The sequence below is a fragment of the Carcharodon carcharias genome (genome assembly GCF_017639515.1).
Source record: "Carcharodon carcharias isolate sCarCar2 chromosome 27 unlocalized genomic scaffold, sCarCar2.pri SUPER_27_unloc_1, whole genome shotgun sequence".
NCBI lineage: Eukaryota > Metazoa > Chordata > Chondrichthyes > Lamniformes > Lamnidae > Carcharodon > Carcharodon carcharias.
Window position 1 is genome coordinate 3,221,882 of NW_024470624.1, and position 17,270 is coordinate 3,239,151.

The 17,270-nt window shown below is 44.2% G+C and overlaps 1 pseudogene; it reads right to left on the bottom strand.

Annotated features, from left to right (window-relative positions):
- LOC121273608 overlaps positions 1-17,270 on the bottom strand; it is a 43,198-nt pseudogene that overhangs the window by 7,013 nt on the left and 18,915 nt on the right.

Here is a 17,270-nt window from a genome sequence, read left to right on the forward strand (position 1 = left end):
AAAAGCTAATAAAGTACATCTCTTTTATCCTGGATAGTCAATAGTGTTTTTCCAAACACTACAGGTGGATCTAAAATAAATACATTTGCCCCTGTTTCATTGAATCTACAGCACAGGGCCAGGCCAGTCGGCTCAATTGGTCTGTGTCAGTATTTATGCTCCACGTGAGCTTCCACCACCCCTGTTCAACTGCCCCCCATCAGCATATCCTTCTATTCCTTTCTCCCTCATGTATGTATCTAGCTTCCCCTTAAATGTATTCATTCGATTTACCTCAACGACTCGATGTGGTCGTGAGTTCCACATTCTCACCTCTCGCTGGGTAAAGCGGTTTCTCATGAAATCCCTGTTGCATTATTGAACCCCTTCATCACCTTAAAGACTTCCATCAGGTCACCCTTCAGTCTTCTCTTTTCTAGAGAAAAGCAACCCCAGCCTTTCCTGAGGGTTAAATGCTCTCAGTTCTGGTATTATTCTTGTGAATCTCTGTTGCCCCATCTCCATTGCCTCTATTTTCTTTTTCTAAATGGAGATCACAAATGTTGACAGTACTCCCAGTGTAGTCTAACCATGGTTCGAAACAAGTTGAATATAACCTCCCTGCTTTTCAATTCTATCCCTCTAGAATGGAACCCTATATCTGGACCCCACAATTTAGGAAAGATGTGAAGTTCTTCGAGAGGATGCAGAGGAGATTTAGGAGGATGGCACCAGGGATGAGGGATTTCAGTTCGTTGGAGAGACTGGAGCAGCTCTTTTGGGTTCATGGAGTCATTGAGATATACAAGGAGACTATTCAGCCTATCGGGTCCATGCTAGCTCTCTGTAAAGCAATCCAGCTGGACCCATTTCCCCGTTCTATCCATGTATCCCTGAAAGTATATTTCCCTGAAGTGTCCATCCAATTGCCTTTTGAAGTTGTTCATCTTCTCTGTTTCCACCCCCCTCATAGACAGCGGGTTCCAGGTCATTACCACTCGCTGTGTGAAAATGTTCCTCCTCACATCCCCTGCATCTCCTGCCCAAAATCTTAAATCTGTGTCCCACTCCTCCTTGTACCATCAGCGAATGGGAACAGCTTTTCTTTGTGCACCTTACTAAACCTGTCAGAATCTTGTACACCTCTATCAAATCTTCCCTCAACCTCCTTTGCTCCAAGGAGATCAACCCCAGCCTGACGTCTACAATAAAGAGCAAACCAAAGATGTTAATGCCTGAAATTAATTGGGAATGTTTGATTTCTTTTTTAAAGTCTGGCCACCACCTGAAATATCAGGACCATAACAGGGGGAGATAAGCAAAGATGGACACTCACTTTGATCTTTTGATAAGTGCACCTGAAAGTTCAGAATATGTGGCCTGACATTGGGATACCGGTGTGAGTGTGCAGATGTGATTTGTTACATGTGAAGACAATAGGACGCGTAAATTCATGGTGAAGTGGACTGAGGAACGGGTCCCAAACTTACACAGCTACTTGACAAAAAACATGACATGAAATGGTTAATGTAATGAGAATAAGACAATATTTTGACATCATCAAAGCATTGACACTCCAGAGAGAAACTGACTAAAAAAATCAGTACAGAATTAAACACACTAGTCATGGTCAAAAAGTGATTAAAATTGAACTTACAGAGATCACCTTTTGGATTGGGTTAATTAAGGGCTTGGGAGAAATAATAGAGTCAGAACAGTCCACAAGTTGGACAGGCGTAAGGAGAGAGCTGGAGAATCTTTTCCATCCACGCTTGATCTGTTGCTTGAAGCATATGTTCTTATGTACTAGTAACCAAGAACTCACGGCACTGCTTCAGAAGAAAAGATCAAATAGATGTTACCCCAGGCAGGGCCAAAACAGAACTGGAAAATAATGGAGTGAAATTGAATGAGGGGTCAGAGAGAGAGTTCTCCTCCTCCTCAAGATGTGGACTGTAAGAATCCTGGGGGACCACCTACTTAGGGTTTTCTTGCTAATTAGTGAACACTGAATTAAAAACTATGACTGGCTGTGCATTTATTTTTAATTTGATTGTTACACTTCTCCTGTTTTTATCCCTGTTGTGATTACGCTTGGGGTAAGGATGGTTGACAGGTGACAGGATGGGAAGTTGTGGTTTGGGTCTTCATTAACCAAATGTTTTATTGATCGGAAAGGTGAAAAAGGGGCCAAACTTCAGTAGAAATTGCGCAGAGCTGAGAACAGATGATTTGCTATGTGGGAACAGGGAGATGAACAGCTCCCAGAGGACAGAAAACAAGAGTGCCTTGAATCCTAGACGACACCTGGGTGTCAAGGCCACCATGTTTTCACTACTTGGTATGGGAATGCTGACTCCCTATATTGGGGACGGAGCGTGAGAAGCCAATTGTTTGAGAGTTTGACATGGCTTGGACGGGTACAGATGGTTCAATGACAGGTTTTGTAATTGGTCCGTTCAAATGTTAGCTCGGCAATGATTGGGTTAAATCAGTATCCGTAGACTTTGTGATGTAAAAAAGTATCAGAAGTGATTCCCCGAGCACAGAGATTTGTAGAGGTTTTACATATTGCATTGACTGGTGTCATGGCATCTGGGGCTACATCTGGAAGCAACACTGACTAAACACTATATTTGTAGGCAACATATACCTTAAACTATAAAACTGAATTCTGCTCTTTCGCTTGTGACACAATTAAAAATCCTACTTCACAGTTATATTATACTCTGTTCCTGAAGTAGACAATCAATACTCCCAGAACCAGTCCAAAGTGATCCTCCACTCCTGAGGGTTTACTTCCATTCTTTTCTTTGCCAAGTTTGGCAATTATTAATGCCAGAACTGACTTTCACCATGAAGGTTCTCCTGGGGATTCTCCCTCTAACTCAAGCAAGGTGAATCTTCCAGCCTCGTTTTCAATCCTCACAAATTTGGTCTCTTCAACCTGAGTGTAAAGACCCACCACATTGCTGCATGGTGAACCATGCAGGCTTGTTACCTCTATCTGTTCCCTCCCTCTCTTGATCCTGGCAGACTGATCTGTATGTGAAATTCAGGGAAACCTTTGAAAACCTTCCAATCCAATCGTACAATGGCTTTCTATGCACCTTTCCCCTCTCAAAGCCAATTTCTATTGCAACGGAAATTGCATGGGCCTTGTATCCAGGTAGACGTGTCAATTAGCTATCCTTTAGACGCCCAACTTCATTCTATCTTGAAACTAAATAGACTATTAAAGTATAACCATTTACAAAATCTGAAATTTTCAACATCGTCTTGGGATTTTGGACACTAACAGTCCATCCACTCTCAGCAGAGATAGTTTTGCCAGTTTCTACTGGTGTGACCACCCTGCACCTTCTTTCCAGTAAAATAACCTGGGGCTCCCTTTAATCTTTAACAGTTAAGACACCGGGTTTGCTATCAGCGGAGTTCAGAACAGGTCACATCACCCCCCTTCATTCTTCCATTTTACCCTAAAATGAAAACACAGTCTCAAAACATAACAATCATATAGAACCTCACTTAAATATTTATCAATAAATATGTTATTTATACTGGAGTTTTTATGATTTGAATTAATAGTTGGAGGCAAAGGGTGGGGGTTTTTCAAGGATAACTTTCCCTCCCTAACGTTATATTGTCTCTAGTATCAGCTGTGGCTCAGTGGGTAGCACTCTCACCTCTGGGTCAGAAGATTGTGGGTTCAAATTCCAGTTCAAAGGACCTGAGCACAAAAATCAAAACCAATTTTTCAAGTGCCAGCACCGAGGGAGCTCTGCACTGTTGGAGATGCTGTCTTATAGATCAGTTGTTAAACAAAGGGCCCATTCCCCCCTCTCAGGGGGATATAAAAAGTGACACAGCCACTATTTCTGCCCCACCCTCCTTGCCAACTGTAAGGGTCAACATGCTTCAGTCCTGTCCTGGATGTGATTAACAGCAGCAGAATCAAACCCCTGGAATCACTTGTGAATTCACTGATGTCTCAGCAGATTGGATATCTGAGTGAATCCCTTCCCACACACACAGCAGATGAATGGTCTCTCTCCGGTGTGACCTCGCTGGTCCCTCTGCAGGGTGGTTAAGTGAGTGAATCCCTTTCCACATTCAGAGCAGGTGAACGGTCTTTTCCCAGTGTGAACTCGCTGGTGTGTCAGCAGATGGGAAGAATCTATAAATCCCTTCCCACACTGAGAGCAGATGTATGGCCCCTCCCTGCTGTGAACTCACTGGTGTGTCAGGAGGTTGGATGATTGAGTGAATCCCTTCCCACAAACAGAGCAGGTGAATGGCCTCTCCCCAGTGTGAACTCGCTGGTGTAGCAAGAGGGTGGATGAATTAATGAATCCCTTCCCACACTCAAAGCAGGTGAATGGCCTCTCCCCAGTGTGAACTCGCTGGTGTGTCAGCAGATGGGAAGAATCTTTGAATCCCTTCCCACACTGAGAGCAGGTGTATGGCCTCTCCCTGCTGTGAACTCGCTGGTGTGTCAGCAGATGGGAAGAATCTATGAATCCTTTCCCACACTGAGAGCAGGAGTATGGCCTCTCCCTGCTGTGAACTCGCTGGTGTGTCAGGAGGTTGGATGATTGAGTGAATCCCTTCCCACAAACAGAGCAGGTGAATGGCCTCTCCCCAGTGTGAACTCGCTGGTGTAGCAAGAGGGTGGATGAATTAATGAATCCCCTCCCACACACAGAGCAGGTGAATGGCTTTTCCTCGCTGTGAATTCTTTGGTGATCCTGCTGGGTGGTGAAGTCAATGAATCCCTTCCCAAACTCAGAGCTGGTGAATGGCCTCTCCATAGCATGAACTCACTGATGTGCCTGCAGAAGGGACGAAACACTGAATCCCTCTCACACACAGGGCAGGTGAACAGCTTCTCCCCAGTGTGAACACGATGATGCGTTTCCAGCTCAGATGGGAACCAGAATCCTTTCTCACAGTTCCCACATTTCCATGGTTTCTCCATGTTGCGCGTGTTCTTGTCCCTCTTCAGGTTCAATGATCAATTGAAGCCTCGTCCATACAAAGGACACATGTACGGACTCTTCCCGCTATCAATGGTGCAATGTTCTTTTCAGACTGTGTAACTGGTTAATGCTCGTTCCACAGTCAATGCACTGGAACACTCTCATTTGGGTATGTCTGCCTTGGTACTTTTCCAGTCACAGTAATGTTTAAAATCTTTTGAAGCAGACAGAACAGATAAAAGATTCTTCCTTCCAAATTCAAAGGTCAATAATAACCAGGTCCCAATGAATCGACTGACTCTGTAAGATCTTCATCTGATGTTTGGTTTGAGATTTCTGTCTGCAAATCCTTCCCTTCTAATATCCTGTAAAAGGAGATTACAAAAGTCATCACTGCCATTACAGGATAGAAATTCAGAACAGACAATTCTAATTTCTATGGTGCACTCATTCCGCAAAAATTATATATCTGCATCCCACACACTTCCTCTCAATTCTCACTCTGCAGTATCTAATATACACCCAATAGTACTGCACTAAAATGTTGTATTACACAGTATGCCCTTACATAATTAGAGATACATGGGACTGTGAGGGAAAACTCTATTTCGACAGCCACTCACTGCCTATGACATTGTTGAAAGTGGAGAGGGTAATTGATTTCAGAATGAAATTGAAAGGAATAAACTTGCAGGGGAACGGGGATATAGAGGGGGAATGGGACTGACTGGATAGCGCTACAGAGAGTCGCTCTACTCGAGCTGCTGACTGGACTCCTTCTGTGTCATAATGACTCTATGACTGGCAACATATGACATAGTTACAGTACCATATTACAAGACTAGAAATAATAATAAACACACATCATTACAGATCCATCAATAATATAGCTTATATATACCATAAAATAATACTAGACATATCTCTGTCTGATATTAATTTACTGTCCCCTTAAACGTCAGCCTGGGGAAACCACTCCTTTAATTGTGAACATTCGGAAAGAGACCATCCTTTTAGCCAGACAAATAAATGTGTCAAGCTGAGGAGCAAAGGATGTCAACGTCTTTAAGCAAGGGAGAGAGACCTGGGCCAACCTTTCCAGAGTCTGCACCCTCCCTGGGTTCACTTCCTTTCCACCACCACCAAACACATCTTCCCTTCACCCTCCTGGCAGCATTCCACAGGGATCGTTCCCTCCGGGACATCCTGGTCCACTCCTCCATCACCCCCTACACCACAAGCCCCTCCCACGGCACCTTCCCATGCAACCGCAGAAGGTGCAACACCTGCCCCTTTACTTACCCTCTCCTCACTGTCCAAGGGCCCAAACACTCCTTTCAAGTGAAGCAGCATTTCATTTGCACTTCCTTCAATTTAGTCTACTGCATTCGCTGCTCCCAATGCGGTTTCTTCTACATTGGAGAGACCAAACGCAGACTGGGTGACCACTGTGCAGAACTTTGGTGTGTCTGCAAGCATGACCCAGCCCTCCCTGTCGCTTGCCATTTCAACACTGCACCCTGCTCTCATGCCTACATGTCCGTCCTTGGCCTGCTGCATTGTTCCTGTGAAGCTCAATATAAACTGGAAGAACAGCACCTCATCTTTCGACTAGGCACTTTACAGCCTTCCGGACTGAATATTGAGTTCAACAATTTTAGATCATGAACACTCTCCTCCATCCCCATCCCCTTTCCGAATCCCTTTTCTTTTTCAACAATTTATATAAATTTTTCTTTTCCCACCTATTTCCATTATTTTTAAATGTATTTCCATCCATTGTTTTATCTCTACCTTTTAGCCTATTTTGATCCCATCCCTTCACCCCACCCCCACTAGGGCTATCTGTACCTTGCTTGTCCTGCTTTCTACCATTAATTAGCACATTCCTTTGATAATATCACCACCTTCAACATCTCTTTGTCATTTTTGTCTGTGACATCTTTTGGTTACCTCCACCTATCACTGGCCCTCTATCCAGCTCTACCTGTCCCACCCCCGTTAAACCAGCTTATATTTCACCTCTTTTCTATTTTTCCTTAGTTCTGTTGAAGAGTCATACGGACTCGAAACATGAACTATGCTCGTCTCCGCAGATGCTGTCAGACCTGCTGAGTTTTTCCAGGTATTTTTATTTTTGTTTTTGTTTTGGATTTCCAGCATTCACTGTTTTTTGCTTTTTTCACTTCCTTTCCCTTCAGTTCCTGCAATGCAACAATTTGCTGCCAGAATGAGAAAAGAAATGGAAAGGGGGAGAAAAGAAAGTTAAAAACAAAAAACTGCAGATGCTGGAAATCCAAAACAAAAACAGAAACAGAAATACCTGGAAAAACTCAGCAGGTCTGGCAGCATCGGCGGAGAAGAGCACAGTTGACATTTTGAGTCCTCATGACCCTTCAACAGAACAAGGTAAAAATAGGAAAGGGGTGAAATATAAGCTGGTTTAAGGGGTGGGGGGTGGGGAGGGGGGGTTTGTTGGGATAAGCAGCCAGTGATAGGAGGAGATAACCAAAAGATGTCACAGACAAAAGAACAATGAGGTGTGGAAGGTGGTGATATTATCTAAAAGAATGTGCTAATTAAGAGTAGCGAGCAGGGCAAGCAAGGTACAGATAGCTCTAGTGGGGGTGGGGTGAAATAATACTAAAAGGGCATAAAAGGTATAGATAAACAATGGGTAGAAATACATTTAAAAATAATGGAAATAGGTTGGAAAAGAAACGTCTATATAAATTGTTAGGGAAAAGGGGGGGCGGTATTGGAAAGGGGGTGGGGTTGGAGGACCGAGTTCAAGATCTAAAATTGTTCAACTCAATATTCAGTCCAGAAGGCTGTAAAGTGCCTAGTCAGAAGATAAGGTGCTGTTCCTTCAGTTTGCGTTGAGCTTCACTGGAACAATGCAGCAAGCCAAGGACAGACATGTTGGCAAGAGAGCCAACTCCAGCATGATGCCACCACCAAACACATCTTCCCTTCACCCCCCCGGCGGCATTCTGTATGGATCGTTCCCTCCGTGACACCCTGGTCCACTTCTCCATCACCCCCTACTCCTCAAACCCCTCCCATGGCACCTTCCCATGCAAATGCAGAAGATGCAACACCTGCCCCTTCACTTCCTCTCTCCTCACCATCCAAGGGCCCAAACACTCCTTTCAAGTGAAGCAGCATTTCATTTGCACTTCCCTCAGCTTAGTCTACTGCATTCGTTGCTCCCAATGCAGTTTCCTCTACATTGGAGAGACCAAATGCAGATTGAATGACTGCTTTACAGAACACCTTCGGTCTGTCCGCAAGCATTACCCAGACCTCCCTGTGGCTTGCTATTTCAACACTCCACCCTGTTCTCTTGCCCACATCTGTCCTTGGCTTGCTGCATTGTTCCAGTGAAGCTCAACGCAAACTGGAGGAACAGCACCTCATCTTCCGACTAGGCACTTTACAACCTTCTGGACTGAATATTGAGTTCAACAATTTTAGATCTTGAACTCTCTCCTCCATCCCCACCCCTCTTCCGTTTCCTCTCCCTCCTTTTTGTGTTTTCCAATAATTTATATAGATTTCTCTTTTCCCACCTATTTCTATTATTTTAAAATGTATTTCCACCCATTGTTTATCTTTACCTTTTATGTCCTTTTAGTATTATTTCACCCCACCCCCACTTGAGCTATCTATACCTTGCTTGTCCTGCTGTCTATTCTTAATTCGCACATTCCTTTAGATAATATCACCACCTTCAACACCTCTTTGTTCTTTTGTCTGTGACATCTTTTGGTTATCTCCTCCTATCACTGGCTGCTTGTCCCAACAACCACCCCCCCCCACCCCACCTTAAACCAGCTTATATTTCACCCCTTTCCTATTTTTACTTTGTTCTGTTGAAGGGTCATGAGGACTCGAAACATCAACTGTGCTCTTCTCCGCCTATGCTGCCGGACCTGCTGAGTTTTTCCAGGTATTTCTGTTTCTGTTTTTGCTTTGGAGAAAAGAAATTGTTTTACTCACAGATGTTGGACACAGGAGGAAGTTTTAGTCTGTGTGAAGCTCAATCTTCATTCACACAAAGTCCGTGCTCTGATTGGCTGAATGACCAGAGTCCTTCCGGTCCTCCAACTCTTCCCATTGGTCCATCTCCCACCTGAAGTCAAGCGGAAACCTTCGTTGGCGCGGGAGACTCTTTGACCCCCATGATGAGTTGAGTGGTAAGCCAATGGGAAACCATTCTCTGCATATGCGCAGCTGCCCCTGTCCCTTGGACATGCACAGTCCTGGCCGCCCACCAGCGCGGCGGATAGAGTGGTTTCCCCAGGGCGGGGCGTTGTGGGTGCCGCAGCTGCCATTACTCATCCGGAGCCCAGCCCCCAAACTCCTGGACTGGGATGGAAAGTGGGGGTGGGCGGAGGTGGGGGGGTGGGGGGGAGCGGTGGCGCAGTGACCCCACCCTGACACAAAGTACATGTGGGCAGTCACTGGATTTGAGTCACAGTTTGTTAACATCAGGTGTAAATATTTAGATACCTGGGTGACATATTGGGGAGGACAATAGGCGAGTGTGAAACTGAACCCGACAGTCAGCATCTTCAGAGGAGGAGAATTGGGGAAAAAGAAGGAGGATAACAGGATGAATTAGTGTTAAATTCAATAGGGAGGAGGGCTTGCATTGGGGGGGTGGCAGATATTTATAATTTGAAGGGGGAGAAATATGTTTTATGATAATTAGAATTGTCACTTCTGAGTTTCTATCCTGCACTAACAGTGACGACTTAATAACATCAACCCCGTTGCACCCATTCATAATCTTGAAATCCTTTTTCAGGTCAACCTTCAGCCTTGGCTTCCCCAGCCTGGTCACTCTATCCTCTAACTTAAACATTCTCAGTTCTGGTATCATCCTTGTGAATCTTTCTTGCATCTTCTCGACATTCTCTGTCACTTTAAAAGGGGTGAATAATTAAAAATTATTTTAGTTCAGTTAGCTCAGTTTAGCTTGGTTGCAGGCACCTAATTTCTCAATTCAAAATTGACCCTCTAAAATACTTTAGTTCAAAGGAGACTTAAGCATCAGGCAAGATCTGAAGTAGCAAATAACATTAAAATTTATTTAAAAGAAAAAGGTTTACTTACGAATTACGTGAGTGACCTTCTCCACCTCAATTGGGCGATCACCCCAGGTAGAAGTGTGAATCTTCCTCAGGTTTCTGAACCAACAGTGATTTCCCACAATCCTGCCCCAGGAGTCCCTCAGTATCTCCGCGAATAGAGTCCAACTCGCAAACCCAAGATGGTTCTTGAAACCCACTTTTAACACCTGAATTAATATTAACTCATCTCAAATCAGGCCTGTTGTCATTAGACAATTAGTCATTGTTGTAATTGGGTTAGTTTTATTGGATTTAACCCTTTCCATACATTGTTCCATGGAGCAGAACAATTGGGCTGTTCAGGAACTTTCTTTTTATCTGAGTTTAGACAATGTTACAGACCGAGATGGGAGGATCGCGCAGTTAATTCTAGCCTCACATCTTCACAGGTCATAACAATAGTTTAAATGTTTAATTCACCCACAAAACAGGCCAATCGTTACCCTTTGATACTGTTATTCCCAGCCGAAAAAAACTATAACCAGGCTTCTTTCAGTAAACACAAAAGATTGAATTATTATAAAACAAATTACTTCTTAAAAACAAGTGAATGAACTGGTTAACATACAACTTGTAGTTTAGAAGTGCAACAATTTTCCCCTTTTGAAAAAAATATATTCGAATCCCCATACACACACACACTCACACACAAAACAGGACAAAACAAACGCAGTCCCCTGGAGAAGCTGGAGCACGGCAAAGTTTCTTTTAAAAGGATAACATCTGAAGAGATCACAACACTGTTGATCTGCTCACAATAGGTCTGGAGGTTCCTTCAGATGGATTTTTTGGTAAAACTGTCCTTGATGACTCTTATTTGTCACAGCTCTGCAGACCTTAGAAAAGCAGACAAATTACCCTAACGGGACATTTTTGAGGAAGGTTTAAGACAAAGGTAGGGCAGAGAGAGGGAAAGAGAGAGTCTTTTTGCAGCCTGATTCTTGGGCACAGACACACACACACACACACACACTCAGACTGAGGGTTCTAAAGGACTAAGATGTTCAAAGAATACTTCTCTTAGGCCAGGTGTTGTTAACCAATCAGCAAGAGTCTTTAGCCTGGCAACAGTGGTTCTTTGTTAATTTAGATATACAAAGTATCTCTTCCTCTCCAGATGTTCCAGCTGGACTTCTCAATTCACCCGTGGTTTACTGAAGAATGGCACTTTCTCAGCCCTGAATTAATATTGCAGATTTGAAAAATAGCTCAGGAGGAAGAATGTCCAAAATTCAATGTTCTTCAAATTGTCCAAAAACCAGTTCCTCACAACAAGATCGTGAATGGTTTACATCGAGTAAATAAAGAGAAACTGTTTCCACTGACCAGAGGACACAGATTGAAGGTGATTGACATAAAGCCAGAGGGAAAATTAGGCAGATAAATCTTTACAATGAGTTGTTGTGATCTGGAATGCACTGCCTGAAAGGCTGGTGGAAGCAGATTCGACAAAGGGAATTAGATAAATCCTGGAAAGGGACTAGTTTGCAGGGCACATGGGGAAAGGGTAGGATAGTGCGACTAAATGACCGGCTCTGTCAAAGAGCCAGCACAGGCACAATGGGCTGAATAGCCTCCTTCTGTGCTGTGAGCCTCTGTGATGACAGATAAATAAATGTGTGTCTGTAATATGTCAATAATGTCTGGAATTCCGTTTGTGATGTTTCAGAATTTTATCCCTTTCCTTCCAGTTTAGTTTCAGACAGAGAGAACAAAAGCAAATCACTTTCAGTACATTGAGCAGCCCTGATGTCTATTCTCAGCCAGCATGACAGTGAGGGAAAAGGGCTGGATTCTCAGACCAGCAAGTCAAAGCCCCCTCTTTGAATGGCCACTTCCCACAATGGATTCAGTGGCTTCTGAAGGGAAGCAGCCTCAGTCCACACTGGGAGTTCCTGCCCCCCCCAGTCAGCTGGCTCGTGCTGGCTCATGCTCCTGATGTACATTGCATTGGTGAGACCACATCTAGAGTATTGTGTCATGTTCTGGTCACCTTATATCAGGAAGGGTAAATACTTTAGAAGCTGTTCTGAGAAGGTTCACTTGACTGATACCTGGGAAGGGTGGGTTATCTGAGGAGGCAAGATTGGACAGGCTGGGCCTGTATCCACTGGAGTTTAGAAGAATGGGAGGTGATCTTATTGAAACGTCTAAGATCCTGAGGGGACTTGACAGCGTAGATGCTGAAAGGAAGTTTCCCCTGTGGGAGAGACTAGAACTAGGGGACATTGTTTAAAAATAAGGGTCTTCCATTTAAGATGGAGATGAGAAGAATCATTTTCTCTCAGAAGGTTGTGAGTCTTTGGAACTCTCCTCCCCAGATAGTGATGGATCCAGGGTGAATGAATATTTTTTAGGCAGAGGTATATATATTCTTGACTAACAAGGGAGTCAAAGGTTATCGGGGAGAGGCAGAATGTGGAGTTGAAACCACAATCAGATCAGCCATGATCGTAGTGAATGGAGCAGCAGGCTCAAGGGGCCGAATGACCTATTCCTGCTCCTAATTCATATGGTCGTAAGGATGATCTGCCTGTAAGGATAGGAGCTTGCCAATTTAAAAAGAAACTTGCATTTACATAGCTCCTTTCACTACCTCAGGGCGTCTCAATGAGTTTCACTGACAATGAAACACTTTCTCAAGTGTAGTCACTGTAGGAAACGTGGCAGCTAATTTGTGCACAGCAATGCGATGATGACCAGATCATCTGTTTTTACTGAGGTTGATTGAGAAATAAATATCGGGCCCCAGGACACCAGGGGTGAACTCCTCCCCCTCTTGCTCTCCTTCCAATTGTGGCCATTCAGTCTTGTACATCCACCTAAGAGGGCAAATGGGACCCTCGGGTTAATGTCTCACTCGAAAGACGGTCCCTCCGACAGCAAGGCTCTCCCTCAGTACTGGCACCGGGAGTGTGGGCCCTGGATTATGGGGGCTCGAGTCTCTGGAGTGAGGATTGGAACCCCCCCACCTCCTGACTCAGAGGCGAGAGTACTACCCACTGTCATGCCGTTTTGAATAGAATCAGCGAGCTGGTGTTCTAGAATCATAGAATGGTTACAACACTGAAGGAGGCCATCAAGCCCATTGTGTCTGCGCCAGCTCTCTGCAAGAGCAACTCATCCAGACCCACTCCCCCCATCTTTTTCCTATAACCCTGCCAATTTCTCCTCTTCAGATAATGATCCAATTCTCTGTTGAAAACCATGACTAAATCTGCCTCCAAGTCCCTTCATCCCTAGGACCATTCTTGTAAATCTCCTTTCTGAGTGTGAGAAGGGACTTACTAATTCATCCAGTCTGCAGAAACACAAGTGAGTTCACACCGGGGAAAGGCTATTCAGCTGTTCTGAGTGTGGCAAGGCATTTAATCAGTTATCCCACCTGCTGACACACCAGCCAGTTCACAATGGCGAGAGGCCATTCACTTGCTCTGAGTGTGGAAAGGGATTCATTCAGTTATCCAAGCTGCTGTTACATCAGCGAGAGGCCATTCATCTGCTCTGTGTGTGGCATGGGATTCACACAGTCATCCACCCTGCTTTCTCACCAGTGAGTTCACGGTGGGGAGAAGCCTTTCATCTGCTGTGTGTGTGGGAAGGGATTCAGAGATACATCCACCCTGCTGATACATGAGTGAGTTCACACCGGGGAGAAGCCTTTCATGCGCTCCACATGTGGGAAGGGATTCACTCAGTCATCCAGCCTGCTGACACACCAGCGAGTTCACAAGTGATTCCAGGAGTTGGATTCTGCTGTTATTGCTGCAGTTAATCACATCCAGGACTGAACCATGTTCATTCTGACACTTGGCGAAGTGGGAGGGTCAGAAGGTTTCTTTCTGCTGGACTGGCCAGTCTCACAACTTTGCTTCCAGTAGGCTGATGGCCTTTGAGCCTGGGAGTGCATATTTCCACTGAAATGATCCACAAAAGCTGATGAAGTACATTTATCTGCTCCTGGATAGTAAGGAGTCTTTTTCCTACCACTACAGGTAAATCTAAAATAAATACATTTGTCTCAGTTCCATTGAGTCTACAGCACAGGGCCAGGCTAGTTGGTTCAATTGGTCTCTGTCAGTATTTATGCTCCACATGAGCCTCCACCCACCCCTCTTCATCTCCCCCCATCAGCATATCCTTCTATTCCTTTCTCCCTCATTTATGTATCTAGCCTCCTCTTAAATGTATTCATGCTATTCAACTCAAACTGTTCAATCTGATGGTGACGTACGGCAATAAATTCTTTTTCTTCCTCAGTAGTGAGTTCCACATTCTCACCACTCGCTGGGTAAAGAGGTTTCTCATGAAATCCCTATTGGATTATTGAACCCCTTCATCATCTGAAAGACTCTTCAGTCTTCTCTTTTCTCAAGAAAAGCAGCCCCAGCCTTTCCTGAGGGTTAAATGCTCTCAGTTTTGGTACTTTTCTTGTGTATCTCTGTTGGTCTTTCTCCTGTGCCTCTATTTCCTTTTTCTAAATGGAGATCAGAAATGGTGACAGTTCTCCCAGTGGAGTCTAACCATGGTTCGAAAGAAGTTGAACATAACCTCCCTGCTTTTCAACTCTATCCCCCTAGGATGGAACCCACACTTTAGGAAAGATTTGAAGTTCTTAGAGAGGGTGCAGAGCAGATTAACGAAAATGGCACCAGGGATGAGGGACTTCAGTTAGTTGGAGGGACTGGAGCAGCTGAAATTTCTGTCATTGGATCATGGAGTCATTAGGACTTACAAGGAGGCCATTCAGCCCATCAAAACCATATTTCCCTCAAGTGCCCATCCAATTGGCTTTTGAAATTGTTCATCATCTCTGCTCCCACCCTCCTCATAGGCAGCGAGTTCCAGGTCATTCCCACTCGCTGTGTGAAAATATTCTTCCTCACATCCCCCCTTCATCTCCTGCCCACAACCTTAAATCTGTGTCCCCCCTCATCCTTGCACCATCAACTGATGGGAACAGCTTTTCTTTCTCCACCTTATCTAAACCTGTCATAATCTTCTGCATCTCTATCAAATCTCCCCTCAACTTCCTGTGCTCCAAGGAGAACAACCCCAGCCTGACGTCCACAATAAAGAGCAAACAAAAGATGTTAATGCCTGAAATCAATTGGGAATGTTTGATTTCTGTTTTAAAGATATGATGAACATATTGTATTGGACAGTAAAGGAATTGGAGTAACTCACCCGGGTGATCAGTGGACTGTATCAATCTGGTATCCACCTACATTCTAGTGAAAGTCAGGGAGGTGTAGATGAGATCAATAAGTTGATAGATTTCTCTGGAAGATATTTCTATCATTTGACTCTGAACCTACTTTTTAAGGAAAATCACATTTGAAAACCGAAAGGTGTAAAAAGGGCCTAACTTCAGCAGAAATCTGGCAGAGCTGAGAACAGATGACTTGCTATGTGGGAACTGAGAGACGAACAGCTCCCAGAGGACAGAAAAAAACAAGAGTGCCTTGAATCCTAGACGACACCTGGGTGTCAAGGTCACCATGTTTTCACTGCTTGGCATGGGAATGCTGACTCCCTGTACCGGGGATGGAGCATGAGAAGCCAATTGTTTTGAGAGTTTGACGTGGCTTGGGTGGGTACAGATAGTTCAATGACAGGTTTTGTAATTGGTCCGTTCAAATGTTAGCTCGGCAATGATTGGGTTAAATCGGTCTCCATAGACTTTGTGATGTAAAAAAGTATCAGAAGGGATTCCCCGAGCACAGAGATTTGTAGAGGTTTTACATATTGCATTGACTGGTGCCATGGCATCTGGGGCAGAGCAGGGAGCATTTACTTGGAGATGGTGCTTCTACCCAGAGTGTAATGGTAATGTTGCTGCACTTTGATGCTACTGCTCAGACATGAGCATGTGTCAGGTCTAATTTATACTGAATAAAATCTAACCACTGTCACCAATAAGGGTTATCACTGTGAATCATTTCAGAGTTTGAGATAAGGGGATAAAGGGTTAATTGACATCCTGAATCCTATTTTCTAACATCGCTGTGTCAAAAATAAAATCTCATCTCCCCCTCTGGTTCCTTTGCCAATTATCTTAGAGGGACTCACTTTCTTTTAAAGAGCCTGCCAACCCCTCTCACCCACTTTCCTTAAAGTGCAAAAATCTAATGAAAAGCCCAGAAAAATTAAATACTTCAACTGATACAAGTTTATTAATGAAACAGAATGTGGTTAATAAACAGAAAATTACTTGAGGATCAAAGACAACCAGAGTAAAAGGATGTGCACAATTTTCTGGACCCAAATGGTTTCTCTTCGGCTCCTCTGTACCCTGTTCCTGTGACTTTCTGCTTTGGACACGGGGCACTGAACCCCGGGGGTGGGTCACCATCAGCCCCAGTCACCCCCTCCCGTGTTCTGATTGATTGGAGGCCCATTTCCCAATCAGTCCTCCAGGACCTTCCTGTCTCTCTATCAGTGTGATGCCCAGCAGTTTCCCAACTGGGGCACAGGCCACATTATTCTCAGCTAAATTCACACTCAGCCCCGTCGCCTGGCTGACATTGACATAAACAATAGAGAGACAGAAAGGTGCTGGTCGCTCAAGTGGGAACTTGAAACTTGTGGCTTGAAACCACAACTTCAATAGTTTTCAGTTAAAAACGTCATTTATACTGAGGTTTTTGTTATTAGCTTCAGTGAGTGAGGTGTCCATAAATGTGTTCATTTTGAAAAGGAAAGATTTGAAAAGCAGGGAAGTTTTGCTTCACCTGATTCGTTCCATAGTTAGATTCCACTGGGTATACTGTTAACATTTGTGACCTGCATATGGTAAAAGCAAATAGGAACAAATAGTCATTTGGTAGGACAGAACTATTCAGTAGCAACGTGAGTGGTCTTCCCCACTAACAGGATACTGCTGTCAAGGCAAAAAGACATTCTGCCTGTCACACAAGTGAGTGATATGGGATGTGAATTTCAGTGCCAGTGCGATGCCAGGTATGTAGGTCATAAGTCCCAACTGGCGGGTCATACCAACAGCATTTCCCTTCAGCCTTTCACAACTGGTAAAGTACTGATTGTACCCAACCAGCCCGTGCTTGCAAATCTCGAAACATAGTGTCCAACATGAGATGTGATTCTGTGATTGGACAGCACTTGCTAAACAATCCTGATTGTGCTAAGAATTACACTGACAACTAATTTAAGA